An 8,557-nucleotide genomic window follows, 5' to 3' on the forward strand; every position below is an offset into this window, starting at 1 on the left:
TGCCCTTTTCACTTTCTGGCGGCTGCCTGCACTCCTCAGCCCATGTCTCCTTCCCTGCCTCACTCCAACCTCTTGCTTTTATGGTCACTTCTACCGCTGACTCTGCCCCTCCTCCTCCCTCTTAAAGGACCCAGTGATCACATTGTGCCCATTTGGGCACAATGCAGGGTAGTCTCTCCACCCTAGGATCCTTAACCTCCTCACAACCACCTGGTTCCCTTTTCTGTGTAGGGTCACATATTCAACAGGTGCTGGGGATCCAGACGTGGGCATCTTGGGCAGGGGAGCCCCCAGCCCTTCTCTACCACTGCCCATTCTCCACTGCAGTCCCCAACCCCTGGCCCTGTCTGGGTACCAGTCCATGGCCTGTTAGGAATCCAGCGGCACATCACTGCCTGAGCTCCGCCTCCCCACCAACCCTAGCATGCAAAAGTTGTCTTCCATGAATCCAGTCCCTGCTGCCAAAAAGGCTGGGGACTGCTGTCCTACAATGCACCAGAGTTCCCAGAGAGCAGCAGAGTACAACCGGCAGCTTCAGACTGGAAAAATAACTTCTCAATAGAAGTGTAAAAATAAGTAAAAAGTTAACAAAGATTCTATCAAATTAGTAAAACCTCATTCATGGCATCAATTAAATTTTGGCAGCCTCGAGTACTGTAAAATCTAGTGCGGTTTTTCATTTACAAATATTTATGGGGTAGTATTACTTTAAGACTCTGAGAAAAGGTGCAGTGGCTGGAGCAGCAGCTCACGCCTGTAATCCTAGCACTCAGGGAGGCCAAGGCAGGAGGATCAACGAGGTCAGGAGTTCGAGACCAGCCTGAGCAAGAGCCATACCCCGTCTCTACTAAAACTAGAAAAATTAGCCAGGCATGGTGGTGTGCACCTGTAGTCCCAGCTAGTTGGGAAGCTGAGGCAGGAGGATCACTTGAGCCCAGGACTTTGAGGTTGCAGTGAGCTATGGTGAGACCACTGCACTCTACCTAGGGTGACAGAGCAAGACTCTGTCTCCAAATAAATAAGTAAGTAAGTAAATAAATAAATAAATAAATCCCTCTGAAGAAAGAAAAGGTGGATGAATGAAAGAAGGAAACAGATAACAATTATCTCTGATGACCTAACAAATGGAGTGTTAGATGTGAACACTAATGAACATTTGACTCTGATGGCATCATGCTTTGAAGTTTCACTGTAGGGTACAGTGGTATTAAAAATGAAAGTCAGAATAAACAAGCCTCTTCCTCTGTTTAAATTGTCTTTAGATTAAATTTAGGAACTCCTATTAGGGCAGAAAAGCACCTTTTCATTCTGCTGGAGAATTAAGAATATTAAAGGGAGGCTGTTTTAAAAAACTCATTGGAAATATAATGATAAAACTATTGCACCACCTATATAGTAATTTATTTTAAAAATATTTCAGTATCCATTGTTTCTTGTATTCATTTCTTCGTGCACAACTATTGGTGAGCCTCCAGTCTGTGAATGCTGGGCATGCATTTTTGCAGGGCCTCGCAGTCCGTCATGAGGATATTGGCTTTTGCTCTGAGTGACGGGAGCCACTGGAGGCTTTTGAGAGAAAGAGTGGCATGATCAGATTTATGTTTTAACAGGGTCACTTTGGCTCCTGGGTTGAAACCAGAAAAAGGGAAGGAAAAGTGAAAGCGAGGGGACAGGTGTAAACAGTGTCGTGTGTGTGTGTGTGTGTGTGTGTGTGTGTGTGTATGTGTGTGTGTGTGTGTCAGGAAACTCTAATCAAAGAATGGCTGGGTAGCACTGGGTGTATCCTACTCAACAATCCAGAGCTGGTTACTTAGCATTTCAAACGATGCCGTCAGAATCTGCACTAGAGTTTGTTAGTTTAACAACATTTGTAAACTAGTTAGTTTACAACTAGTTAGTTTACAACTAGTTAGTTACTTTGTTAGTAAGAAAGCAGCAGGATTGTGGTGTTTGTGATGGGTGGGGGCTAATGTTCCCTGATATTATATATGGGAATAGTTAGAAATGTTTGCACAGACCCCCTGCCCTTGTGCGAACAGCGTGTAAGAGCCTGCCCATCCCACAGTTGTGGCTTCAGTGCTGAGTTAAGGGACACGCCTAGAGCCCCGCTGGCCCCGGTTTCGTCCACTGAACCCCACCTCAAGTCTGACTGGTCCTTCTCTCAGAATACTGTTCCCCCTCTGAGGACAGTTATCAATTGGGTTTTAAAAGTTTCTTTCCTATCTCCTGCCCTCAGTCATAAAAAATGACAGTTACCTGCCTCAAAACCAATTTGCAATGATCACTCTTAGATGAACTGGATAATGGATAAGACAGTTAATTTCACCAGTTTGTCTCTGAGAGTTTTGAATATTTTTGATGTTTGCATCTTTGGGTCCTGTACTTTGTAGCAATCAATCATTACTTCAGGTAAATTTAAAAAGGAGCTCTTGAACTGAAATTCATTCCAAAATAATCCTTTTGTGTAAAAGTTTGCTCTGTGTTTTCTAATAAAGACTATAACCCTCTTTTTTTGATAAATAGTTTAATGGCTTATGTGTGAATAAAATATGACTTTCTAAGGCCTGATTCCACCCCCACCCCAAAGTATATGGCACTCAAATAACTATCAGCCCCACAGGCACCTCATAGAGAGGGGCTCACTTTTTGAAGGGGCCTGACTTTGTTTTTATGCCATGGGAGGTGATTTAGTTGGATGTGGAAGGACCAAGGCCATTCCTGCAAAGCCCAGGCAGGGAGCCAGACACAAATGGATAATTTCTGCAGCTTTTCGGGGGCTCTACCCTATGTGATCTCCTGCATCATCTAAGAATCTCTGGTTAGTAGGGTAGAATTATAATTTTGTCATGTGGTGCTCAAACTGAGCCTGGACTCCAGTATCTTTTGGAAACTTGAGGGCTCCAAAGTGAAGACTGAGTAAGTGGGGTTGAGAATGGAACATTTTAAAGCCTCCAGTAGGTTCTGGGCTTCTCTGGAGGCCGGAGTCTAGCGTTAGAGGGTCTGTCCGCGGGGTACCTGCGCCCTCTGGCGGGCGCTGGCGGAAGCGATGACACCTCGCACTGCTACCTTGCAAGAGCCGCACTCCATCCCTCTTCCCCAGAGTTGCTAGTTGCCAATTTTCCAATTTCATTTTTTTTCCCCAAGTCCCTAATCAGCTGAGCAACTTACGAGACACTGTCCATGAGTCAGGGCAGGTTCGTACCTCGAGATCTCGCATGAAGTGGACAACCAATCACTGGCTAAAGTTCTGCACCTGGCAGGCTGGCCATGTCATGGTCTCAAAATAGCTTCAGGCAGCCCCACCAAACCTGGCTGTGCTCCCAAGGGCCTTGTGGCTGGACCTGACGATTAGAGCCCAAGGGACCACGCAGCCAGGGAGCAGGAAAGACTCTGCGGGGAGCTTGACCTGTGCAGTCTTGCACTGATCATGTCCATACCCACTTTTGAATGTGCGTGTGTGTATGTCGTGTGTATATGACTGCGTGTGTTTGTGTGTTTGTGTGTTGGGGGGGCGAGGAAAGCAGGTTCTTTCTTTTGTTATCACCAAGCCTTCAGTATTCCAAGGGTCTTGTTTGTGCAAACGTGCACAAACATCGTGCGAATGCAATGTAATCCTAATAATACTTTGGGCAATCAAGGGAGGGAGTTCTGTTCTCATGCTCAGCAAAGCAGATGTGGAGGGGTGAGTGAACAGGGCGTCTTGGGGCGGGAGCACTGGAACATCTGGTTTAAAGACGAAACTGCCATCTAGGGACTAGATATTTACGGCAATTATATTTGAACAGTCAAGCATATTTGAATTGAAGCGGTTGATTTGATTTAATGTTCCCTGATATTATATATACATAGGATTTGTTTAAACATATTATAAATTGTGTTCTGCCCATCTGCTGTGATTTTAAAAATGGAACAAAGAGAGGTATACAAGTGCCCTCTAGTGGAAAAATGGAGAAATGGGTTGAAAATATTTACAAGCTGATTTGTCTTTTCTTTCTTCCCCCACTTTTGTAAAAAACAATAGCATTAGATCATGATATAATGGGAAAAATAACGTCTTCTCTTACATGGTGATGGTGAGGAAAAAAGCACATAGTGTAGTGTGTGGCACATGGCAGGATTCCATAAGACGTGGATATGGTAATATTCTTCAATTCTTTTTCTCATTCTTATTAATCACAATATTATTATTAACAATATTAATCATTGATAGTTGGACGCACTATCTTTGGTTTTATTTTATTTCTATGATATCCATTTAACAAGTTGTTCAGTTAACTCTAGAATACCCAAGTTAACTCACTGTGAGTAGGATTAAATGACAATAACGTCAGTAATATTCTTATGATCACGCCTTCCATGGGTTGTTTAAATAGGCTGCTCGAGAAGCTCCTCAGTGCTTTCAGCAATTAAACACCTTTATCGATTTCTTCCTAGAAACTGTACTAGAAGCTGCTGGAGTTTAGAGGACACAGGAAGCAAGACATAGAGACCCTGAGCTGCCTGACCCTGTAGCGCTGAGCGCAGACTGAACAGCGCTTGTATGTGAAATGCCTTGAAGTAATGAAGGCGGCATCTCAGAAACTTGCTTCTATCTAATATGTATGTAGCAGCCAAGGGAAATACATGCCTGACAACGGGGCTGCTTTTCCACCAGTCTCTCCTACCCAATTTCCCTTCACATTTAAATCAGCACCTAATGCACTGGGGGCTGTGGCTAGAAGTTGGGCTGGGGGAGGTCACGTCACCACTCTGAGTTTCGTTTCTCCGATGTGGTCACTGAAGTCCCCTTCACCTCTAACAGTGTAAGGGTCCCCGATAATTCACGTGCCAAATGTCATCTTTCAGTCTCATCTTCCTTACCACTAGCACTTTGGTCAAGGCAAACAATCAAAAGGAGTAGCCTTGACTGGACACCAGAGCAACTTGAGACCGTTGTTTTTAAGGGTAGCAGGAAAAGTTCTCTTTGCAGGAGTTTCAATACTCTGAGTAGCAGGGGGGAGATAGGGATACAAATCCATAATGCTCAGAATTCAGCTAAATCAGAAGAGTGAGCAAATTGAGAACCCAAGCCTTTAAGTGAACTATATACAATCTTTGTAAACTTCAGCACAGCCATAAATATGTTGCTAAACCCATCTACTGATTATCAGATAAAATACTAAAGGCTGATTGGCATAGCTCAGATTTCTCATTTTGTCTCTCATTTGCAAAGTGGAGTCTGAATAACGAAAAACTAACTTTCAAGTCTGAAAAATAGTTCTATCTTAATTTTTCTCTCCAAATTACAAACATGATGAAATATACATGATGCAGCAAAATCATTTTTAAACACCTCTTATTAATCTCTCTATTATCTAAGTGAAGTAATGACTTGGGAATACATTCAGATTCACCTAAACTAAAGATCAATTTGCTCAGTTACATGGATATATCTGAGGAAGTCACCTTTTGTCTTGATTTCTCTTTGCTAATTTCTCGTCCTTATAATGGGGATAATGATTTCAAATGGTGGCAGCAGAGACTAATCAAAGAAACCCAACCTCACACGTTGTATTTGACACTGGTTTCTAGGTAATGACAAAGGTTTTCCATTCTGCATACTTGGTTAAGGTGCCTTCCTCACCAGACCCATGGTGCCACCCCGACTGCTCTCTCAGCCATGTCTGAGCACTCATTGTATCCACATAATCATCACAGGATATATAAATTCCTGCCTATGCACAGCACAGAGTCCTTTGATAGTTTCCCGTGGTTACAAAGCAGGCAGCATTCCCTGGGGAGCATTGGGTGCAGTGGAAAAGCTGCCTCAGTGGATAAAAGATACATTTTGACACCTCCCCCGGTAGAGCAGGTAAAACAAACACATACATGAACAGTTATCTCCATCTGGGAGTCCCACCACACACTATCACATTTGTGATAAAGTCGCCAGATACCCAAAGGCAAAAGCACAGGAACTAATTTACTGCATACTGCTTCGTGCCAGTTACTGTAGGAGGCGCTTTGAATATTGTCTCTTCTCTGAAAGTTGGGATTAAATGGAAAGCGACAGTAAGCTATATGCCATACACCATTTATAGCATGTGCCACGTACAGCTGTTTGGGCTCGTAACCAATATGACTGGTTTCCTTACAAGAACAGGTGCAGAGACACAGGGGAGAAGCCAAGGGAAGACAGAGGCAGAGATTGGAGGGATGTGGCCATGGCCAAGGGGCACGGGGAAGAGGCCAGGAGGGACCCTCCCCCAGCACCTTTGGAGGGAATGTGGCCCCAAGACACCTTGATCTCGGACTTCCAGCCTCCAGAACTGTGAGAGAATACATTTCTGATGGTACATTTCTGTACCATCCTGCTATGTTAGTGTGTTACAAAAGCTGTGGGAAACCAGTATAGCATCTGAAGATGAAGAAACCCGAAGACCCAGAGAGTCTGTCTCTCTCTCTCTCTCTCTCTCTCTCTCTCTCTCTCTCTCTCTCTCACACACACACACACACACACACACAAACACACACACACTACTAATTGAAGAATTGCCCTGAAGGGTTATTTTCAGTTTGCGGGATGGCCTTGGAAAAGGAAGAAATGTTCCTCCCGGAAGCTTACCCTGCTCTGAGGGAGGAACACGCACCCCGCACCCCGCAAGGTGAGGGAGGTGGCCTGGGAGCTGGGCAAGGGCTCCCAGACCCGCCGGGAAGCGGTCACCATGTGGCCGCCGTCTGTGACACTACCAGGAGCAGCCCTGCCCAGGAACAGGTGGCCTCACCTGCCCAGGAACAGGTGGCCTCACAGACACCTTGAGGCAAGGCCCGTTCAAAGGGAAAATTACCCCGGCCCCCCTGGACCCGCAGTGACTGCTGCGGGGCATCTGTGCAGGCAGGGAAGTCTTTAAACGTGAGCTTTGGGACCCTGCCAACCAGAATACGGGAAATTCTCTCACATGAGGGAAGGGAAGGACCCAATCTGCCCCAGACTGGTGACGGGGGTGGGAAATCACATAACGAAGTCACATCAGAGACCGCAGAGAACCCAGAGGACGAAGGGAGAAGCAGATCTGTGCAGACCCGATGGCGACACGGCCCTTCACAAGGGGTCAGAGTTTCTCTGACGCTTCGCTTTGATGCGTGATACTCATTCCAAAGTCTGGGTTCCCTCCTTTGAGCCCAGGTAACGGCAGCCTGTGGTGCCAAGGTGCCGTGTGGGAGAACCGTAGGGAACAGCTCATGTCAGAAAGGGGGGCAGCTCTGGAACGAGTCACAGACAACCTTTCTCTGAATGTTTAGAGTCAAAGTTATTCAAGAAAATATAATTTCTGACACTCCAGAAAATAAAACTATGTCCCATAGAATACTACAATAAGATGTGCCTAATATTAATAAATGTAGGTCACATTTAATTGAATCAGGGTAATAATCAATAACACTTAGGGTGACCAAGTCCTGGGACACGGGACATGTCCCCTGCAAGTAACAGGAGCCCAGTGCAAACTGATTAAACATGCAAGGGGATTTAACGCTCTGAGAAAGGAAAGTCCAGAGCAGGTTCAGATCTCAGGCTCCTGGGGCTGGCCGCTGCAGCTTGGTGCCACCACTCCCAAAGCCAGCATTTCACTCCTTGTTGCATCTCAAGTATTAAACTTTGCTCAGACTGACGACAGGGTGAAAGCTCGTGCCTCAGCGCCCCCCGCTCCGGGAACCGAACCAATTCCCAGGGCAGGGAAGACGGGGTTCCATCAGGGGACATGCACAAGTCAGGACCCTCCCCTGGAACTGGAGGGGAGGCCACTCCCACCCCAAGTGTACGGCATAACGTTCAGGGAGGAGGGCGGACGGCCTGCATGACCATCACACTGAGCCACTGCCAGGGTCGAACAGATCTAAGCACTGGGACTTTTGTTCTGCTCTTTTGGCAAGAATTCTTACTATGTTTCTATGACTGCAAGGAGTATATTCTTTTTTTCTACGTTACAACTACCAAATTAATATTTGAGTAAAACATAAAGCAGTGAATAATTTGGTGACCTTAGACACTAAATTAATATGTCATGTATATTAAGAAAATTGCAAAATAAAACTATTTCCACCTATCAGAGGGTCAAAACTTCTTATTTGGTGTTATGTTAGTCAGAGTGTGGCCCTTGCTTACATTGCTAGTGGGAGAGAAAATTGCAACAAAATTTTTGAAGGGAAATTTGTCCATATTGATTAAAATTACAAATGCATTTACCATTTTGTTTTGTTTTTAGCAATCCTACTTCTGGAATATATTCTACAAATATACCTACATATGTATGAAAGATACTGAAAACAACCCAATGTCTTTCCACAAGGGACTGACTAAATAAAGTGTGGAATTCCTCCTGTGGACACCAGGCTTCTGTAACAGAGGAAGCCCTGTCTATACCAATCAGAAATGCCCCCAAGACAGAGGAAGCCCTCTCTGTACCAATCAGAAATGCCCCCAAGACAGAGGAAGCCCTCTCTGTACCCATAGAAATATCCCTAGACAGAAAGTTAAGTGAGAAAAGTGCTAAGTGGTGTGCAGAATATGTAATCTTTG

The sequence above is a fragment of the Microcebus murinus genome, chromosome 15 (genome assembly GCF_040939455.1).
Source record: "Microcebus murinus isolate Inina chromosome 15, M.murinus_Inina_mat1.0, whole genome shotgun sequence".
In the NCBI taxonomy this organism is placed as follows: Eukaryota; Metazoa; Chordata; class Mammalia; order Primates; family Cheirogaleidae; genus Microcebus; species Microcebus murinus.